The sequence below is a fragment of the Anomaloglossus baeobatrachus genome, chromosome 8 (genome assembly GCF_048569485.1).
Source record: "Anomaloglossus baeobatrachus isolate aAnoBae1 chromosome 8, aAnoBae1.hap1, whole genome shotgun sequence".
NCBI classification, from domain to species: domain Eukaryota; kingdom Metazoa; phylum Chordata; class Amphibia; order Anura; family Aromobatidae; genus Anomaloglossus; species Anomaloglossus baeobatrachus.
In genome coordinates, this window is record NC_134360.1 from 226,164,581 (window position 1) to 226,187,394 (window position 22,814).

Below are 22,814 nucleotides of genomic sequence, written 5' to 3' on the forward strand. Positions count from 1 at the left end.
TGAGGTCAAAACTGGAGATGGCAGCTAGGTACAAAAACGGCATGCAGGAGAATAGTCAGAGAGCAGGCAGGGGTCAAAACACAGGGATCAATATACAAAGCAGGGAGAACCAGAGACCAGCATTATACTACAAGACTATATCTGGCAGCGACCAGCAGACAGGAGGTGGAATAAGAAGGGTGTGGTGTCTTCCCTTTTGGCTGTAGCTGAAAGGTGGTAACTTCAGCTGGAAGACACATGCCACCACAGTCAGCCAGTGGTAATGCAGGTCCCAGGGAAACCCAGCTTAGTGGATGAGCGGAGCTTGCGCCCCCCATAGAACCACAGGCATTGATTCGTCTCCTCTCACCAGGACAGTCCACGGCGGGAACACGGCAGTGCCTGGTGATCGAAGCAAAAGTCACAGCAACGGACTTCGGTGGTGACTTGACATCGCTGTATCTGACCATCAGCTCTAATTTCTGATGTTCATTCCTCAGTAGTGCCGCCGCAGGAGAGATGTAGCACTACACAGGTGCCAGGCAAGATAAATGGACTGTCTGTGTGATGTACAATGTGCCAGCTCCTCCACAGAGACGCATTTTGCAGCCTTTCTTGTTTCTGGTTTATTGATTGAAGTCCTAAACTGAGGCCGCACGTCAGTAACAAAAATCTAAATACTTGTCCTAAAAATGTGGCAGAATTTCTTTGTTTTTAGAATTGGCTACCGCTGTATAGTACTGCATAGTCTGCTACACAATTCAGGTATATGCTGGGCTCCGGATAGTCCTTTTTGTGTCATTCTTTAAAAAAATCGTGGCCTGTGGATATGATTCTGTATACAAGGAGCTTCACCAATGGATATGGCACGTACCCTACAGCTGCCATGGCCTTGTAGTCTTCGGCCCAGCAGGGGCTCATATGGGTATTCCCATCTTAGAAATTTGTCATTTACACAAGATGAGTCCCAATTCTCTGAAGGCTGCAGGTCTTGCCTCCGTGACCTACGAATATCTCCAGAACAAGGGTCCATCATCTCTTCAAAGTGGAGAGAGTGGATCTCTCGGTTAATTTTTCACTTGGATATAGAATTTGATGGCTTCCTGATCCGGTGTGACGAGGGTCTTTACCAGTGCACATTATCTGGGTCTGATGTCTATTGATCTTTTTAAATTTCAAAAAGTTTAATACAAACTACAAAGAGTTAAATGTTGGTGCTGGATTTAATCGGGATTCATGAGACCAGAACCTTTCCAAAAGACAGTTCTCCCGATGGCTCGCAGAGGAACTACGGCCGCTGCCAAAATCTCTTTGTAACCTCTCGGCAGAACCGCCTGTTTATTTTTCTGTTCACTTTCTGTCACTGCGCTGTCTCACTGCTTGTTTGCAAATCCTATATTCCTTAATTGTATATTACACAAACTGTCTCCGTTCTGTTCTATCACTCCGCTTCTCAAAAAACACAAAACAGAAAAGTATATGAACTCTCCTTCAGTTTAGATTGATGGCTGCATGCACACAGCCATGTTATAGATCCATAATGAATAGTTCTGGTGCCCATGGACCATGCTGTACCACCCCGGCCCCCAATTGACTTTTTTCATTTCAGTGCATGAGCAAAAAGAGTATTAGGCTATGTGCACATGTTGAGTACTTAGATGCAGACATTTCTGAATTTATTTTACTTTTATTAGCCTTTTTGTTTGGACACAAATGAGTGCTATAGAAATAAATAATGGATAGAGATAAATATTAGCTATAGATAGAAAAAGACAGACAGACATATAATTGCACAACCCCATGACCTATAAAATTACGCCCTAGAGAGCTTATTGGATAGTTTTTTATATTTAAACAAATAACTGAAAAAAAAAAACCAGTGTTACACCCCCCCCCCCCACACACACACACATACAATTTTTCATAACGAGCCATGGTAAAGCAGACAGCTGGTGGATGGTATTTTCAGGGTGGGAAGGTCCATGGTTATTTGGCCCTTCCCAGACTACAAATAGCAGCCTGCAATTGACCCAGCAGTTGTGCATCACAGTAGATGCGTCATATCAGGCCCTTTGCCTGGCTCCTCACAATTGCCGTGTTATGACGGCAATCCGGTTAATGGTAGTTGGTGTTGATGTCAGCTGTATAATGACAGCTGGTACCAAGCCTAAGGGTTAGTAGTAGTGAGTAATGGAGAAGTGTATATCACACACACACATTATTAATTCAGTTAGTAAAAACAGCAAAAAAACACACACAAATACATTTATTTTAACAAACACACCCTGACTCTAGCCCTGGTTCACCAATTTATTTAAAATAAAAAAAAAAAAAGCCATACAGATCCAAAGCAGTCCACTGCATCCGATATAGTCCACAAATAGAAACCTGAAAGATATAAAAAAAAAAAAAAAAAGCGAGAGACAAACTGGTCTTCGTTCACCAATTTATTATTAGATAAAAGATGAAGAAAAATCGGATCTACAAGACTGATTTTTTAAAATTTTTTAAATAAAATATTTGTGTGTGTCTGTGTTTTTTACCTTGATGCTTACTAACCCAGTAATAAGGGTGTCTGATAGACACCTCTCCACTACTAATCCCTGGGCTTGATGGCAGCTGATATTACACAGCTGACATCAACCTCAACTACAAGTGCATCTCAATAAATTAGAATATCATCAAAAAGGTAATTTATTTTAGTAATTAAATATAAAAAAGGAAATGCATATATTATATAGTCATTACACACAGAGGGATCTATTTCATGTGTTTGTTATATATTCTATAGAGTCATTACACACAGAGGGATCCATAGGTGCCAGACTGGAGGAGATATATATATACGAAGATGGGACCCAGGCTGGAGAGCATATATACCAGCATGGGGCCCAGGCTGGGGGACATATATACACCAGCATGGGGCCCAGGCTGGGGGACATATATATGCCAGCATGGGGCCCAGGCTGGGGGACATATATATAACCAGGATGGGGACATATATACCAGGATGGAGGACATTACTACATAATAAAGGGAGAGCAACACGTATGTCTTTATAGGATTTAGACAGCTACGAGGGCCCATACATCTGACATCAACATGCAGGGGGATTGGAATGGAGGGGGCAGATCCATGGTCCACTGGACTATAGTTATGCCACTGGTGTGGGGGACACTTATACAGTGTGAGGGGCCTTTATAAAGTGTGAAAGCTAATGGGGAGCATTTATAAAGTATAGGAGCTAATGTGGGGGGGACTGTCATATCGTAGGGACTACTTTGGGGGGGTTCAGCTCAGGGTATGGTGACCGTCAGAGGAGCACAGGGCATTGATATTTTTTACCATCTAGAGGGCACAAAAGAGGCATTTTACCATGCAAAGGGCACATTGGTGCCATTATTATGTGAAGTAGTAAGAGGAACAACGTTTTTGTACTGCACAGCAGGTGCAGTAATAGGGACACATATGGCAACAGCGGCTCATTATTGGGGTGTCAGCAGGATGAAGAGTTTTTGCAGGTTGGGAATAGATGGGACGGTGTCGGAAATGTGAGTAGTCAAATGTGTCCTTTTGTGATCTCTGCAGACAAATTCTGTCTGGTAGAAGTTGTGATGTCGGTCTGGGCCAGATGCAAAAGAGGGGAAAAGTGAACGACACCATCCGAAAGAACTTCTGCTGTAAGTCACTATAACTGTGCTGTAACCTCTTGTATGTGCAGAGGACTGAATACCAGGATAGGGGACAAATGTACCAGGATTGAGGACATTACTGCATAATGAACAGAGGGGGGGTGAAGGGAGAGGGAAGTGGGGGGGCGCATTCATATGTCTTTATATGATTTAGAATGTTACAGGTGCCCATACATCTGACCAACGTCCGGAGGGGGACCCAGGTCCAAATTTCGCACCGGAGCCCATCGCACTCCAGCTACGCCACTGGAAGGAGCCGAGTTGAAGGGCCAGAATTGGAGCATCTAATGGATGGGCCACTTCTGGGGCAGCTGTAGGTGCTATTTTTAGGCTGGGTATTGCACAATAACCATGGACCTTCTCATCCTTTCTGCGCGATCCTCAGGAGGCTGCTGGCCAGAGGAGGAAGTCTGAGGCAAGAGTAGGTTAACTAACCTGGTTAGCAAGTGGAGAGAAAGAACCAGGGTCAGAATCAGTAGAAAAAAACTTAGCCAGGGTAATGGCTCGAATCAGGAGGAAGGGGCTTAAGGGGGAGTACATGCCGGGTCAAGGTCCGGGTACACACAAGAAAAAGCACTAGATCAAATCTGGTTACTTCCTGCAGCATGTTGGTAGTTTAAATAGGGTGTGGTACTGGCCACAACAAGGAGCAGATACTCCTGTTGGACATCACACATACACCCATTAGAAGGCTGGATGGCACCACAAGTCCAAGCCACACTAATCTCGGGCTGGACTGTGTCTGAGCTACCCATGATGCCTCCTTAATCAGAAGCGCCACCTGTAGAGTAAAAACTTGGCACCAAAGCAGCCATTGCTGAACCAAGTCAGGTAAATATGTGGCACATTTGATGGGGTCCAATTTCCCCTCTGCCATGTAAAGTAAATCCCTAAGGTCCAACTGTGGCTTCTATCTCTGCCCTTCAACCCTAGGGTTTTGAAAATGACTAAAGTGGGAAAATGCACCCCTACTGTCCGGAAGGCAAAACTCGGCAGTAGAGTTGATCAAAATGGCTTGCAGGATCCTGGTAGTCTGTGTCTGCCGGAAAAGAGCCCTGCGACCCTCCTATTATCTGTCGGAATCCCTGGCATCTTTTCTGATTTGCAGACCCAGTGCAATGCTGCAAAGATGACCTGGTGCTGGACCAATTAGGCAGAAGAGGCGCCGGCGATTCCCGCAGGAGGAGAAGGACGAGGCTCGCAGGGTTCCTGCAAACACAAGGGGCCTGGAATCAACTGTACTCTGCGCAATCTATAGGGGCTCATGCTATACACATATAGGCCTCTGTACGGCAGGTACGGGGGGCATAATAAGTAATAATTGTATTAGTTGTGTCTTTGCTAATTCTCAACTTAATTGCGTAAAAAAAAATTGATTTTTAAACTGCAATAATTCCCAACTGTATTTGCTGGAGATGAACGTGTTGTGTTGAGGGTCATGGAGGAGTCGGCACAGGACGGTTGTCGTCTCTGGGAATTGTGTGCCTGTCCCGGTGAGTCACCTCCTCGACCTCTCCGCTGCTGTGTACCTTCATTTGAATATATATTGCTCATGGGTTTATTTCTGACCGTGTCCTCGGCTGGAGTGTGTGTTTAAGGATGGAGATTTCCACTGTTTGCTCTTCCAACTGCGAAGAAAATGCCGTCATTATAGATCAATAATGCGACTTACAGATGGTTAACTACCCGGTCCCAACACCTGTGCCAACCCACGAGCAGGGAGGGTGCTCCATGGCTGCACCTGTCTATGTGAACCGGGGGGCAGAGGGTGCAGTGGCAACCGGTGGCCCCCACACCCGGTATTGTAAGTGATGATTTTGCATTAGACCATCTATTCACCCATGCAATAGCATAAAGCCAAATTACTCACCAAAAAAGAAGACATTTTGCTGCAGCTTCCCTGGAGGATTTGTACCCTGAAAATCCAGAGATATTCTTGGACTTCTCAGATTTTCGGGGGTCTCTAGTTTCCTTTTAAACATGACACTAATTGACAGAACAATTGTGACTTTGGTTTCCTAATTTAATCTATTCTTTTCTTTTCCTCTTATCTCCTATGACATCTTCAGATTGGATTGGATTTGGAAATGCAGCGTGATGACGTCCGGAGGTTGTGAATAATCACAAGGTTTAAAATGTTTGTTTATGATTATGTGGCAATACTGAAGAACATCTCAAGACATCAGCCAGGAACTTAAAGCTTGGGCGGAATGGGTCTTCCAAATAATAATAATAATAATAATAATAATTTTATTCATTTATATAGCGCTATTAATTCCACAGCGCTTTACATACATTTGCAACACTGTCCCCATTGGGGCTCACAATCTAGAGTCCCTATCTGTATGTCTTTGGAGTGTGGGAGGAAACCGGAGTACCCGGAGGAAACCCACGCAAACACGGGGAGAACATACAAACTCCTTGCAGATGGTGTCCTTGGTGGGATTTGAACCCAGGACCCCAGCGCTGCAAGGCTGCAGTGCTAACCACTGAGCCACCGTGCCGCCCGTCCAAATGGACAATTACCCAATTCTACTGCCAAACTGGTTACAAAGTGGCTTAAGAATAACAAAGTCAATGTTTTGGAGTGGCCATCACAAACCCCTGATCTCAATCCTGTTGAAAATCTATGGGCAAAGCTGAAAAGGCCGGTGCGAGCAAGACTACCTACAAACATGGCTCAGCTACACCAGATCAGGAGGAATCGGCCCAGATTCCACCAACTATTGTGAGAAGCTTGTGGAAGGCAATCCAAAACATTTACCCCAAGTCATACAGTGTAAGGGCAATGCCACCAAATACTAATGACATGGAGGAAACGTCACTGTGCAGAAAGGAATAAAAATGCCTGAAAACATTCTCTCTCTCTCTCTCTCTCTCTCTCTCTGTCTCTCTCTCTCTCTCTCTCTCTCTGACATATTATTCTGGCATTTGGCAAATAGAAATCATTTTGGTTCCTAATTGACCAAAAACGAGAAAGGTTTATTCTGATTTTATGTCAGATAGTGAGAAAAACCTGCAGATGTGTCTATAAAGAGAGCAGAGGGAAAAACCTGCTGATGTGTCTATATAGAGAGCGGAGGGAAAAACCTGCAGATTTGTCTTTATAGAGAGCAGAGGGAAACTAAGTGTTTCAACTGTACATAAGGCTGATGGATATAAAAGTATCATCCATGATTATTAATCCATCAGCTTTTGGACATAGTGCAGTAAAGGATGTGTAATTTGTGTTATATGTGGTGCAGGTGATAAAGGGGTGGAGTACGATACAAAACAAAGAACCAAAAGAGCATCCCTGTCATGCTGCGCCCCTCAGGCCCTACACAGTATATCCAGCCCCAAGGATGAATTCTGCAGATACAATGTTTCCATTCTGTGCACAGTAATGGAGATACCTGACATCTACTTGTCACTTGTACAGTTAGATCCAGACATATTTGGACGGTAACACAAGTTTTGGCATTTTATCTGATTACCAAAACATATTTCAGATCCAGTGCTATAATCAATCTGGGCTTAAATGGCATATTCTCAGCTTTAATTTGAGGGTATTCCCATCCTAATTGGAGGAAGGTTTAGGAATTACAGCTCTTTAATATGTCGCTGCCTCTTTTTCAGTGGACCAAAAGTAACTGGACAATTATCTCAGAAGCTCTATGATGGGCTCATGGGCAATTCCCTCTTTAATCCATAATCAAACAGGTAAAAGGTCTGGAGCTGATTCCAGATGTAGCTTTTGCATTTGGAAGCTGCTGCTGTGAACCGTGTGAACATGGTTAAAGGAAGCGGAACCGACCATCATTAGGCTATGTTCACACAGTGCATATTTTATTGCGTTTTTGAGGTCACAAAGATGCACCAATTAGCATGCATTTCCTTCCCCCAGCAAAGTCTGAGGTTTCTATTTTGCTGTCCACACAGTGCATCTGTTTTCGTCTGCATAATGGCGGCGTTTTTGAACGTGCAGCATGTCAATTCTTTTTGTGTTTTTCCAGCGTTTTTGAGTCATTCTAGTCAATAGATTTGATTTAAAAAACGCATTGGGCAAAATGCGGTAAAAATGCGGCAAAAAGGCGGCAAAAACGCATGCATTTTTTTTTAAATGTTTTTGCCGCGGGTGCGTTTTTTTTTTTTTTTTTGGTGCGTTTTTTGAGGCCAAAAACACTGCATCTTTGTGGCCCTGTCTCACACACAGATAAATCTGTGGCAGATCTGTGGTTGCAGTGAAATTGTGGACAATCAGTGCCAGGTTTGTGGCTGTGTACAAATGGAACAATTTGTCCATGATTTCACTGCAACCACAGATCTGCCAAAGATTTATCTCTGTGTGTGACGGGGCCTTAAGCATAACCTTAGGCTGAAAAAAAGAAGAAGTCCATCATAGAGAGCAGAAATGTGAGGCGCGGCCAAATCAGCAGTTTGGTGCATTCTGCAAAAAAGGGCGCACTGCTGAGCTGGGAACTGAAAAATCCCTGGATGTTCCCGGAAAACACCAGGGGTGGATGATCACAGAATCCTTTCCATGGAAATGAAAAACCTTCACAATATCCCCCCAAGTGATGAACACTCTCCAGGAAGTCTTTGCTTCAGGAACTAAGGGGTACTTTGCATGTTGCGACATCGCTACTGCAATATTGTCGGGGTCAAATCGAAAGTGACGCACATCTGGCGCCGGTAACGACGTTGCAACGTGTAAAGCCTAGATGCGCCGATAAACGATCGCAAAAGCGTCGTAAATCGGTGATCTGTGTAGTGTCGGACATTTTCATAATGTCGCACCAATAGGAGATACGATGTTGTTCCTCGTTCCTGCGGCAGCGCACATCGCTGTGTATGAAGCCGCAGGAGCGAGGAACATCTCCTTACCTGCCTCCACCGCCCATGCGGAAGGAAAGAGGTGGGCGGGATGTTTACGTCCCGCTCATCTCCGCCCCTCCGCTTCTATTGGCCGCCTGCCATGTGACGTCGCTGTGACGCCGCACAACCCACCCCCTTCGGACGTCGCAGGGCAGGTAAGTGCGTGTAAAGCTGCCGTAGCGATAATGTTCGCCACGGCAGCTATCACAAGATATCGCATGTGCGACGGGGGCGGGTACTATCGCGCTCGGCATCGCTAACATCGGCTAGCAATGTTGCAGTGTGCAAAGTACCCCTAAGTCCACCATAATAAGAGAAAACGTTATGAGAGTAAATACAGAGGGGTCACCGCAAGGTGTAAATACACAGGGGTCACCAGATGGTGCAAATACAGAGGGGTCACCACAAGGTGCAAATACAGAGGGGTCACCACAAGGTGCAAATACAGAGGGGTCACCGCAAGAAGAAAATACAGACGAGTGACCACAAGGTGCAACTATAGAGGGGTCACCACCAGGAGCAAATACAGAGGGGTCACCACCAGGAGCAAATACAGAGGGGTCACCTCAAGGAGCAAATACAGAGGGGTCACCCCAAGGTGCAAATAGAGAGGGGTCACCCCAAGGTGCAAATACAGAGGGGTCACCCCAAGGAGCGAATACAGAGGGGTCACCTCAAGGGGCAAATACAGAGGGGTCACCACAAGGAGCGAATACAGAGGGGTTACCACAAGGTGCAAATACAGAGGGGTTACCACAAGGTTTAAATACAGAGGGGTCACCACAAGGTGCAAATACAGAGGGGTCACCCCAAAGTGCAAACCATTCATCAGCCTGAAAAAATAGGAAGGATTACAGTAAATTTTACCAAAAAACATCTATAGAAACTGGCAGTTCTGGAAAAGCAGCAGAGGACGGATGAGACTAAGATCAACCTGGACCAGAATAATGGAAGAAGAAAGTCTGGAGAAGGCTTAGAGCGGCTTCTGATCCCAAGCACAGCACGTCCTCTGTATCACATGGCGGAGGCGGTGTGCTGGCCGGGCATGCAGGGCTAACAGTGACCCTGGGCACTAGTGGTTATTGATGATGTGACTGAAGACAGAAGCAGCTGGATGAATTCTGAAGTAACAGGGTGAGAATTTGTACTCAGATTCAACCAAGTGCAGCAATGATTGGATCACGCTTCACAGTCAGATGGACAATGACCCAAAACATCCTGTGAAAGGGAAATAGTTGAATTTTCAATGCAAGGGCCAAGTCCTCACCAGATCTCAGCCCGTCGAGCTGTATTCCACGGGATTAAGACAAAACTAAAGGATAAAGAACAACAAACAAGAAACAACTGAAGTCACCTCAAAGTTGGCAAAGCCTCACACTGGAGGAGACCAGTGTTGGAGACGTCCACGGCCGGAAGCCTCATACCGGAGAAGACCAGCGATGGAGACATCCACGGCCGGAAGCCTCATACCGGAGGAGACCAGCAATGGAGACGTCCACGACCAGAAGCCTTTCACCGTTGGAGATCAGCGATGGAGACGTCCACGGCCAGAAGCCTTACACAGGAGGATACCAGCGATAGAGACGTCCATGGACAAAAGACTTCAGTTATTGCCGCAAAGGATCCTTTACAAAAGGTTGAGCATGAACATTTTATTTATGAAAAAGTTAAATTGTCCAATTAATTTTGAGCCTCTGAAATGAGGAGTCTTTGTAGAAAAATGGCTGCAATTCCTAAATGTTTCATACGATATTTTTATTGAACCCCTTTAATTAAACCTGAAAAGTCTCCACTTCAACTGTATCTCAGTTGTTACATTTTAGATAAAAATAGAGACCTGCAGAGCTGAAATCATGAAGATTCGGTCACCGTCCAAATATTTCTGGATATAACTGTATATCATGTTTTTCAGGTGCTTTTCGGCTGTTTAAAGCTGCAGTACATAGAAATAGCCGCATGTTTTCATGCATATGGAGCACAGCCGTCATTTGCTTTTTTTATTTTTGCATCATGCTATTGCACACAGTTTACTTTAGTGCAGAATTGCGCCTCTTATCTCGCACAGCTCTGCTACATCTGTATCCCAGGTTGGCCTTGCAGGATTCTCATCCTCACCAGGACTAGGTGAAAGCTGCCAGATTTTTGCACACCAGACTTTGTTGACACAGCTTTAAAAAAAAAAAAAAAAAATAAGGAGGAACTTCAAACCCACAGTCAACAGAAGTGCTGAAGCCGCCGGTCCCAGAAACACCTCGCTATTCACACTCTCCGTGTACATAGGGGAGCTAATCTGTTCTGCGGTCAGATGATGTATAGAATTGTTGACAGGTGACGGTAATCTTAAGAATACATAATTTCCCTAACCCTATAAAGTACAACTCCTTCCAAGACGGAGCTTTGTGTATTTTTGACAAGTCGCGAACAAAAGTCTTGTGGGTAGTTCTGTGCTGTGATAACAGAAATAATGGACAGACACGACGTACTGTACACACACCGTCACCGCCGTCTTCCCCACATTTATCATCCTGACACAAAAATATGAGAAATGTTTTTTTTTTTGTTATCTCACTCGTCCGACAGAAGAAGTCAGTTGTTGTAAAGACCTGAAGACGGTGGAGTCAATGGATCTTTCAGGTTTAGTCGTTCCGGCTAAGTGACATTTACTAACAAGTCATTGTGACGCGCGGTTCGGATCACACTGAGTGAAGATGCATCAATCATTGCCGGGTTTTGTGCAGTTTGATGCTTGTTTTAGTTTGATAGATTCACCTTGCGTGTTGTAAAAATTCCAGGAATGAAACCTGCTGGAATGTCGCAGTCACTGAGGCATAGGGCAGAAAAGCCGAAGACGCGCTCCATTATTGCGGACAACATCGCAGCTTATGGATTAGAAACGGTGTATACTACAGCAAAAGGAGATAAGATCTGGGGTGATTTGTGGTGACCTTGTGTTTACGTTTATTGCAACAACACACAAAAAAACTGAGAAAAAAGGCAAATTGGACATAATCTTACACAAAACCCCCAAAATGGGCAAAACAAAATTGTACCTTTCCAAAATTGGGGGTAAAAAAGTTTGTTTCCAACATGTGATGCTCGTTGAAACTCCACTGTGACAAGTATCAAGTGTGGGCAATATAAAAATCACACCTAAAACCAGATAAAAAGGGAGAAGCTGACTCAGTCTTTGCATTGTGTGTCTGTGTGTGCTACACTAAGCCTGGTGAACGGAAAGAAGAAAAGAGAACTGTCTGAGGACTTGTGAACTAAAATTGTTGAAAAATATTAACAATCTTAAGGTTACAAGAATGGAGATGGACTGAAAGAAGTCCTTTCACCCTGATGTAGATTCTTTGCATCTGTTAGATTTCCTTCTGTTCCTGACATTTTGTCAGCCATGGGTGTCTTCTTGAGGGCCAGGCACTTGCTCAATATGTTTTTTTTTTTTATCTTTTTTGTTTTATAAATGCCGCTGTTCTGCTGAATCCTGCGCTGTTTTTCTTTTGCTCCTGCGCCGCTGCATTCCTGAGATTTGGCCTCTTCTTGCATGACTCTAAATCAAGTCTTATTAGCCACATGGGTGTGGTCCTCAACTATTGTTTATGTTCTTGAGAACCACGCCCAATTGGTAAACAGGAAACAAAGGGCCATATCTCAGGAATGGAGAAGTGCAGGAACAAAAGAAAAGCATCGACGGATTGAAGTGTCATGGGTGTGTTACGGGTGACAGACAGTCATGTGGTTTCTGGCTGTGCAAAATGCTCCCTGACTCTCTATTGTCCCTGCTGTCATTATTCATTGGTATAGGTAGCTGGATTTTCATCTCTTCCCCTTTAGGACCCAGCAGAGCTCTTCTTCCACCCAGCTGCTGATCATCAGTATTCACCTTGTGCTTAAATACTCCCATCTTCCCTGGATTGGTGCTGGTGATATTAGTCAGTTGATTCTAGCTCTGGATGCAAGCAGGTGGCCTGTACTCCTCTGTGGTATCGTTGCTGAAACTTTGCTGAACTCCTGCCTGTGTCATCTGTGGATAAGTAATTTATGTGTATCCTTTGTGTATCCCCCTTGTGTCTTCTCTAGTGTTTAGTTGGGCTGACGAAGAGCTCATCCTGTCCTTTACCTATTTAAGGTCCAGCACTAGGGTCATCATAAGGTCAGGTATCCTGCTCGGCACATAGGTGCGGAACCTATCTAGTGTGGTGAGGGATCCCAGGGACCAGCGGTAGGTTCGGTCAGGGGTCACCATCTCCCCCTTCCCTAGACACAGGGTTTGCCTTTCCTTCCCTTTTACCGTTAGCTTGGTACTTCCCCCGTACCTAGCATTACACCAGGAGCACAGCGACATTTACACCAGTAACAAAATTGCATATTTATGGAAAGTGACAGGTCATCTTTAAGACTTTATCAAAACTCCATTAGATGATATAGCTAAACTGGAGTTACTGAGCTGAGAAGCACAATTTATTTTATTCTTAGTCAATCGGGACTCGGCTCTGGGTTAATTTGCGGTGGGCTTGTGTTTCTAGACAGGAGTCAATCTGAAAAAGCAGAGGTGAATTTTAAAATATGGTGAAGGGTAGAGGAGTATTACCAGACTGAGATGATAAAAATTTGATTTCAGATGATATCGGGACCCTGTTATAACATGTAAGGGCTCGATCAGATGATGCATTTGACATCGATGCGTCCATATGCAACAGATAGAATAAGGACGGCACGAGGATCATTGCAAGTCTATGGGTGACTCATACGAGCATCTTTTACATGTGGAATGATGCGTAGAAATTCGCAGCACGCCCTACAACCTTCCATCTTTTGGATCAGACTTGATGTTATACAAACACCATCCGATCCATCCATCCGATCCGCATGCGTTTTATTTGGCCTTGAAAATTATTTTAATTGTTAATATAAAAAAGCAAAAATACGGATGCAAAATGCACGATATTCCATATGGCCAACCAAAGTCATCTGGCAAGAGTCTGATCTGCTCATACTTGTCCTATCTCTGCTTTTCCGTTGTTTTGCATCAGTCACAATCAGTTGTGTGACAGATGCAACGGATGCGTTGCAGATAGTGGCACAACTGATGTGACTGATGCTGCAAAAAAACGGATCCATTTTTTTTAACTGTTTAACCAGCGCCCGCCTTTTGAGAGCAATCAGCTGATCACCCGGCGGCCGGCTTTTGAGAGCAATCAGCTGTTCACCCAGCGGCCGGCTTTTGAGAGTGATCAGCTGATCACCCGGCGGCCGGCTTTTGAGAGTGATCAGCTGATCACCCGGCGGCCGGCTTTTGAGAGCGATCAGCTGATCACCCGGCGGCCGGCTTTTGAGAGTGATCAGCTGATCACCCGGCGGCCGGCTTTTGAGAGCGATCAGCTGATCACCGAACAGCTGCCTTTTGTGAACGATCAGCTTGTTCACAAAAGGCGGCCGCCGGGTTATTAGCTGATCGCTCTCAAAAGTCGGGTGATCAGCTGATCACTCTCAAAAAGCAGCCGCCGTGTGATCAGCTTATCTCTCTCAAAAGGCAGCCGCCGGGTGATCAGCTGATCACTCCTGCTGCTGGAACTGAATTTACAGTCCATCATGGTTTTTTACTGTGCGCATGCTCACAGTAAAAAAAAGATCCGCCGCACACAAAAAACGTTACATGCTGCTTTCCTACCGCCTGATGGTCAGTCAGTAAACGACTGATCGTTAGGCGGCGGATGCAACGCAGGGCCATCAGTCACAATCCGTCGCTAGTAGAAGTCTATGGGGAAAAAACGGATTCCTGCAAAATATTTTGCAGGATACCGTTATTCCTCAAGGTGACGGATTGTGACTGATGCAAAACAACGGAAGTGTGAACATAGCCTAACTGTTCACACGGGCATTTTTTTCCCGATTTTTTTTTACCAATTTTTTTTTTCCCGATGCATGTGATTATTTATTTTAGCATTCTTTGAGCTATTTGAGCTGGAGTTATTTTTATTACTATCTTGTGCACGCACCCCGAGAGGACGGCCAGACTAATGTATCTTGGTGATTGAGGAAAGCGTCCAGCACCCAGACCCAATGTTCGCCTATGTGCAGGTCCTTACGGGCTATTTTGCAAGCGGATAACATATCTATGTGAATAATATCACAGCGAGCGTTAGGGGTACTTTGCACGTTGCGACATCGCTACTGCGATATCGTAGGGGTCAAATCGCAAGTGACGCACATCCGGCGCCGGTAACGATGTCGCAACGTGTAAAGCCTAGATGCGCAGATAAACGATCGCAAAAGCGTCGTAAATCGGTGATCTGTGTAGTGTCGGACATTTTCATAATGTCGCACCAAGAGGAGATACGATGTTGTTCCTCGTTCCTGCGGCAGCACACATCGTTGTATGTGAAGCCGCAGGAGCGAGGAACATCTCCTACCTGCGTCCACCGGCTATGCGGAAGGAAGGAGGTGGGCGGGATGTTTACTTCCCGCTCATCTCCGCCCCTCCGCTTTGATTGGACGGCTGCCGTGTGACGTCGCTGTGATGCCGCATGACACGCCCCCTTAGGATCGCTGGCCAGAGCGACGTCGCAGGGCAGGTATGTGCGTGTGAAGCTGCCGTAGCGATAATGTTCGCTACGGCAGCTATCAGAAGATATCGCTTGTGCGACGGGGGTGGAGACTATCGCGCTCGGCATCGCTAGCATCGGCCGGTATATATATATATATATATATTTATAGACTGGTCTGAGGTATGGAAATAGCACGCAGCTCCTGCAATTTGTGGTCAGTTAAATTCAGGCGACCATGTGAAAGCAGAAGAGCACAATCATTATATCTCTGGTCAAATGGAAAACAGCTCTCTGTTGATTTGTGGTGGGCTTGTGTTTCCAAAAAGAAGGCAATGTAAATAATCAGAGCTGAAGCAAGAAGTCCGGAATGTGGAACAAAGACAAAAGAAAAAGTCCGGAAAAAGTAGGCAAAGTATTTCCCGCAGGTTGTGATCTACAATTCCTATCAATACCCATCATTTGATGGTTCCACCATGAATTCATAGCTGGTGGTCCCGAATTCAGAACGGTATGAGCAAGTAAAGCTAAAAAAAAAAATCAGTGATCTCTGGAGATCCAGGCAGGTCCTTGTGCTATGGAAAGCCCATTGACTGGAATGAGAACCCTAAAGCCTGCTTTACATGTATCAATTTCTCGTGCGATCGCATGAGCGATCGCACCCGCCCCCATCGTTTGTGTGGCACAGGCAATTTCTTGCCCGTGGCGCACAAAGTCATAAACCCCCGTCACACGCACTTACCTTCCAAACGACCTCGCTGTGGGCGGCGAACATCCTCTTCCTGAAGGGGGAGGGACGTTCGGCGTCACAGCAACATCACACAGCGGCCGCCCAATAGAAGCGGAGGGGCGGAGATGAGCGGGATGTAAGCATCCCGCCCACCTTCTTCCTTCCGCATTGCCGCATTTGCATTAAGTCAAATCTATTGACTGGAAGGGCTCAAAAATGCAGAAAGAATTGACATGCTGCATCTTCAGAAACGCAGCCAAAAATGATGCTCTTTGTGGACAGCAAATAGAACTCTCATAGACTTTGCTGGGAGAAGGAAATGCATGCATTTAGGTGCATCTTTGTGACCTCAAAAATGCACCAAAAATGCAGTAAGATGCACTATGTGAACATAGCCTTAAGGCCCCGTCACACTAAGCAACATCGCTAGCAACATCGCTGCTAACGAACAACTTTTGTGACGTTGCTAGCGATGTTGCTGTGTGTGACATCCAGCAACAACCTGGCCCCTGCTGTGAGGTCGTTGGTTGTTGCTGAATGTCCTGGGCCATTTTTTAGTTGTTGCTGTCCCGCTGTGAAGCACAGATCGCTGTGTGTGACAGCGAGACAGCAACAACTGAATGTGCAGGCAGCAGGAGCCGGCTTCTGCGGAGGCTGGTAACCACAGTAAACATCGGGTAACCAAGAAGCCCTGTCCTTGGTTACCCGATATTTACCTTTGTTACCAGCCTCCGCCGCTCTCACTGTCAGTGCCGGCTCCTGCTCTGTGCACATGTAGCTGCAGCACACATCGGGTTAATTAACCCGATGTGTGCTGTAACTAGGAGAGCAAGGAGCCAGCGCTCAGTGTGCGCTGCTCCCTGCTCTCTGCTCGTGTAGCTCCGTGCACTGGTAACCAAGGTAAATATCGGGTTGGTTACCCGATATTTACCTTAGTTACCAAGCGCAGCATCTTCCACGCGGCGCTGGGGGCTGGTCACTGGTTGCTGGTGAGCTCACCAGCAACTTGTGTAGCGACGCTCCAGCGATCCCTGCCAGGTCAGGTTGCTGGTGGGATCGCTGGAGCGTCGCAGTGTGACATCTCACCAGCAACCTCCTAGCAACTTACCAGCGATCCCTATCGTTGTTGGGATCGCTGGTAAGTTGCTTAGTGTGACTGGACCTTTAGGGTACGTTCAAGTATTTACTGCAGACAATTCTGCATCAAAATCATGTCTAGGCAGGAAAAATTATGCATAGAAAAGAGCGGTTTTTTATCCGCTTTCCAAGTCATTAGAATTGGTGAAAAATGCTGCAAAAAGCTGAAAGACTTAACAATGTGCAGATATGAAGCAGCTTCAAATCTGCAAGGAAAACACATGAGACTTTAGGAATTTCATTCACTTTGCTGTGATTAGGAAATGCTTCAGGTTTAGTAACAAAACTGCCAGGAAAAATGCAACAAATACTTGCATGGGCACAGACCCTATTGGTCCATTTCTCCTCTTTTGTGACGATCTGGAACCCCACCCATTAAATAAAATTAAAAAAAGCAGAAGCATTTTAACTATTTGAACAATAGTTTAGAAAATAAAAGCAAAGGTGCATGTGTAATGCCCCAAAGTAATTGTATATGTGCAGAGCTGACAACTACCTTATTATGTGTGCATTCTGTTATGTGAGCCTTTCTTTTGCAGATATTGCACTTAAGAATTCAGCACAAAGAAGTGGTTTATATCTGCACAAAGTGATGTACCTGTCCTCTTCTGCTATTAGAAGGTTGTTAAGGGTTAATGAGGCAGCCCTGCTTTCCATATACAGTGGACCCTTGGTTTAGGAGTAACTTGGTTTGAGAGCGTTTTGCAAGACAAGTGTGTCACCCACCTGTTGCGGTCGCCTCAGGGACGTCACTCCACCTTCAGGGACGCCACAGGGGCTCCACTTGATTACCGCTGGCAACAGGTATGTGAGGTTTATTTACATGGGAGTCGTGACGCCACTCACGGTTCGTGGTCAGGGTTATGGGTGACCGCCACTGCAGGTTTATCAAGCGTCTGGGGCTGATGGGGTCTGCAGTCAGATGGTATGGCCTCTCGTGAGTGAGGCAGGCCCCAGGGGCTTGGGTGTGTAGACCAACAGATTGCAGAATAACTCAGTCGCAGTCCAAGATGTCTTTCAACTTGTTTACTCACTTTTTTGATGTTGTTGTGAGGTACCCGGGCGATGCTGAGACAAACCAGGTGGAACCAGGTATCCTTCAGGCTGGTCTAAGGGTAACCGTTAACTCACCTTCCTAGCACTTCTTGTTTCAGATAACCCAACTTGAAGTACCGCGGGATTCATCCAGGGAAGTCGCTGCTGCCTTTTCTCCCCTTTTTGGCCCGTTTGCTGGCAGCGTGGACCAAGGAAGATGGCTCCAGGCTCTATCCTCCTTATGGGCCCCCTCGTTGCTGCTGATGCTCATACTCTAGTTGGTTGGTGTGGGACTTGTGGTCCTCCCCATCGGCAGGTTTAGCAGACCAAGTAAATGGATATCTACTCTAGGGACCTGTTCCACGTGCGTGTCTAGCCACCAGCGTCTCCGTACACAACCAGCTGACTTCCTCAGCGTCTTTCTGTCCAACTACTGCTGACCGTTCTTCCCTGCTAACAGCTACTTCACGGGCAGGGTCTGACTAGCGTGTCAGCGCGCATCCCTCCTTCTCCTTTCTGCTTGCCACACTTTCTGCTTCAGACTGGCTCTACTCCTACTTTCCTGACAGTCACTGCCACCTTAGCTTCCAGCCCCTCCCCAGCACCCCTAGATGAGATGTGGAGGAACGCCCCCTCATGGGTCTGCCCAAGGGTCCCCTCTAAGGTGTGGGAGATCTGGTTGCTATGTGTCTGTGCGTACACACCCTATTTCAGCTTTTGGATTTACCTGGAAGCACTGCCCCATCATGGGTGCAGTACTCTATGGTGCCTGACCAGGTCAGGGGCGCCACACAAGCAAAGCTTTTTAAAAATGTGTAACTTGGTTTAAGAGCAATGCTTTGCAATAAGAGCAAATACTCACCGTGCACACTTCCGTTTCCATCCTCTCATCGCACTCTGATCCGCTCTGGAGGTAACTTTCTGTACATTTGTACTGTAAACTGTATACAATACACCATGTACAGAACAGTATATACTATATAAAATGTCTATTAATTTGCATTTATTGATACAATATTGTATTTTCTTTCAGCTAACCAGTGCAGCACATTGCTTGTACTGTAATCTAATTGCCTGTGCTGTATTCCTACCTTACATTTGCCTTAGTTCTGTGCTTATTTTGGGGAGAATAGATTTGGGGTGTTTTTTTGTGTATTGCACTAGAATAAAGGTTGTGATATTTATACATCATTTTTTCTCTATACTGTACCTCTCGCACACCAACAATTCTATTGTAAGATAACGTGCAGTTTAATTTGAATATATGCTATTACTGTACAGTATTTTGTATTGTATTGTAATGATTTTATATTAATACAGTACATTATATGTATTACTGTAATAAGTTTGTATAAATACAGTAAATATTTTTGGGTTGTGGAACGAATTGTCTGTGTTTCAATTATTTCCTATGGGAAAATTTGCTTTGATATAAGAGTAACTTGGTTTAAGAGCAGACTCCCAGAATGAATTATGCTCATAATCCAAGGTTCCACTCTATAACATACAGGTCACTTGGTAGAACCACATGACCGGGTCTCTGAGCTCAGCAGTGAAGGAGAGGAGACATTTTTTATGTTTGTGAGTCGCTCTAGAGGAGCTGAGGGGGAAGGTAGCAGAGCAGCCATAGCTCCTGTATATGTATGTATGTATGTATGTATGTATGTATGTATGTGTATAAAATCTATCAGAGCCCAGAGCCTCAGCTGCAGATTATTGTGTGGTTAGGATTGTTCACACCAGCAAAAAGAGAAGCTGAGGAATCCCTGCATCTGATGTATAAGCACATGACTACACTGCAAAGATGTCATGATTCCTATGTGTAGAACATTCTGTATTGTTTTGCTATTCTCTTCTTCAGAGCCAGTATATATTTGCTTGTGGTGCAGAGCATTTTGCAAGATGAATGCTCTGCTGGTTGTTTCACAGCACTGCGTTTCATGGTCATCCTGGGAGGTGCTCTCGCAGATGCTTCTCGTTCCTGGTAATTGCTCTGTTTCATTAGGGAGCATGTTAGCTCAGGACGCCGCCAGTCATACTTCCTCTTTACAGTTGTGCTGTTGGCTCCCGCAGTGCTCAGTGTTCTGGTCTTGGGCTCTCAACTCTGGACCATTGTTTACCCATCTCTGCCTGTGCTCCCCTGTTTCTGTTGTGACTTCCCGGCTTCTGACCTGGGACTTCCTCCTGACCACATCCCCGCCTGCTCCCTGTATTTTGTATGTACCCTCCTGGAACCCTGACTTTCGGTTTGTATCATGACTTTGTCTCTGTCTGCCCCTGTGTACTGTTGTGAACTCCTGGTTAATGATCTCGGCCTGTCTGACTACCTCTCCATTTACTGTATACAAGTAGTGTCTATCGCCACCTTGTGACAGTCATCACAAAAGTACTCTTTTATTAGTTTTGTTATTTTTTGTCACTGCCATGGGGGTTTGGTAACTACCGCAGAGCACATGGTCCATGGTACGTGATACATGCGTAGGTTTTGCTATCTGAAGTGATTGTCCACGAGCTGAGAACCATGGACTGTGTTGGGATGACACAACCCTTGGACAGATGCGTTGTAAAGAAGCAGACTCTTATTTTAAATTCTGGACAATCCCTTTAAGAAACTCATAATATAGTGCCCCCTGTTATCCAAGGTATATCTAAAGCTAGACTTCTAACCGCTAACTCATTATTTGACACCTATAAAATAAGTTATTATGTAACTGCCTCCTCGGGGTAATAACCCGTTAAGTAGGGCTGATGAAAGTTTTTTGGCTTGTGCCAAGGAACAATTACATAGATGATTGAGACACAAATCAGTATCGGGATTTGGCACTAAGACATATTTATCTATCTTTTCTTCTGGAGATGAGATAACTTCCATCTTGCGAGGTGATATGTACGGACGGCAGTGAATAGCAGGAGAATGTCAATGTTTGCTTAGACCTAAGAATAAGTGTGAAAAGCGGCCGGTGAAGGTGTTGACAGTAATCCGGGGAATTAGGCTGCAGCATGGAAAACAGGAAGGCAGTGAGACGTACCTGGCAGCCTACCTGCGCTCCTAACCCCAAACACCTTCTAACAGTTTTCCTCAGTTCAGCGCCAATGTTTACAGAAGAATAACAGCCCGAGCCGCCTTTGTGCCAAGGTTGTCAGTTAGAACCAAAATGACACTGTGACTTGTCTTCCAACTGATAAATCCTTCTGTTTCCTTCAATGCAAAGCAGTTTCCCCAGTCCGTGATTTTCAGAAACGAAACAAGGCGATTCCAGGTAACACATTTTTTGGTCCCCATTAATCCAGAACAGTGCAGTGGATATGATGGCGGCGGCGCACAGCTTGGCATTTACAACCAATGTGTTCTCCTTTTCACCAATTTTCACGAAGAGAAGAGCCACCAATTGTTAACAAAGAATTTACATCCCCTTAATGTTTTTTAGCACTGATATATTTTTTAAAGAAAGGTATTTCTGGAGGTAAAAAGTCCAATGTCCCCATACAATTTTTTTTCTCCTTTTCTCTTCTTTTTTCCCTTTAAGTCGTATACTTTTGCCCTACAATGTTGTGTGAAATTACTTCTATGCTGGCTTCTGCCTCAACAGTAGTTATCTCACTCACTCCTCCTTCACTGCGCATGTGCCAAGGAGGCCCAGCGCTGCTCTAATGTATCCGGCACATATCGTATGCTTTACAGTGTCACAACCCAAAGAGAAGGCTGGAAAGGACATGACTAGAGATGAGCAAACTCAAACTTTAAAGTTTGATGTTCGTAACGAACACAGAATTTACAAAGAAATCAGTGTTGACATTTGGATGCTTTACGTATGCTGCCCACTCGCTCGAGCATCGCTGTGCTCGGGTATGCTCTGTTCTCGGGTACACCCGATACTTGGCCCAGTGCGAGCCGCTTGCAGTCTTTGATTGTATTGCACTGGGGGTAACAACAGCATGATCGCATTTAGTGTGCACCAAACAAAAAAAATTAAAAACCCTGCCCAACCACACCTGAAGTGATCTGTTTATGGTTAGCTGTATGTGACAAAGACCCGAACTGTCCAATCAGTGACTTAAGCGGGCTTTACACACTGCAATATCGGTCTCGATATCGCTAGTGTGGGTACCCGCCCCCATCTGTTGCGCGACACGGGCAAATCGCTGCCCGTGCCGCACAACATCGCCCAGACCCGTCACACATACTTACCTGCCCGGCGACGTCGCTGTGACCGGCAAACCGCCTCCTTTCTAAGGGGGCGGTCCGTGCGGCGTCACCGCGACGTCACTGAGCAACCGCCCAATAGCAGCGGAGGGGCGGAGCTGAGTGGGACATAACATCCCGCCCACCTCCTTCCTTCCGCACAGCGGCCGGGAGGCAGGTAAGGAGAGCTTCCTCGTTCCTGCGGCGTCACACGGAGCGATGTGTGCTGCCGAAGGAACGAGGAACAACCTCGTTACTGCTGCAGTAACGATTTTTGAGAATGGACCCCCATGTCACCGATGAGCGATTTTGCACGTTTTTGCAACGATGCAAAATCGCTCATCGGTGTCACACGCAACGGCATCGCTAATACGGCCGGATGTGCGTCACCAATTCCGTGACCCCAACGAGTTCGCATTAGCGATGTCGTAGCGTGTAAAGCTCCCTTTACAGTGAGGTTCAAGTCAAGTTCGGCTGCAGAACAGAACTTTATCTAAAGTCCGGCTGAATCCACAGAACCCGTGGGTCACTAATCTCTAGACATGACAAACTGTGAAGAAATTATAAAGAATTGTCGTGACCAGTTTGGAGGTCTTCATTACAGGGGGTCTGCTGTTCCAGTAAGTATATCACAAAAGTGTTTAGTTTTACAG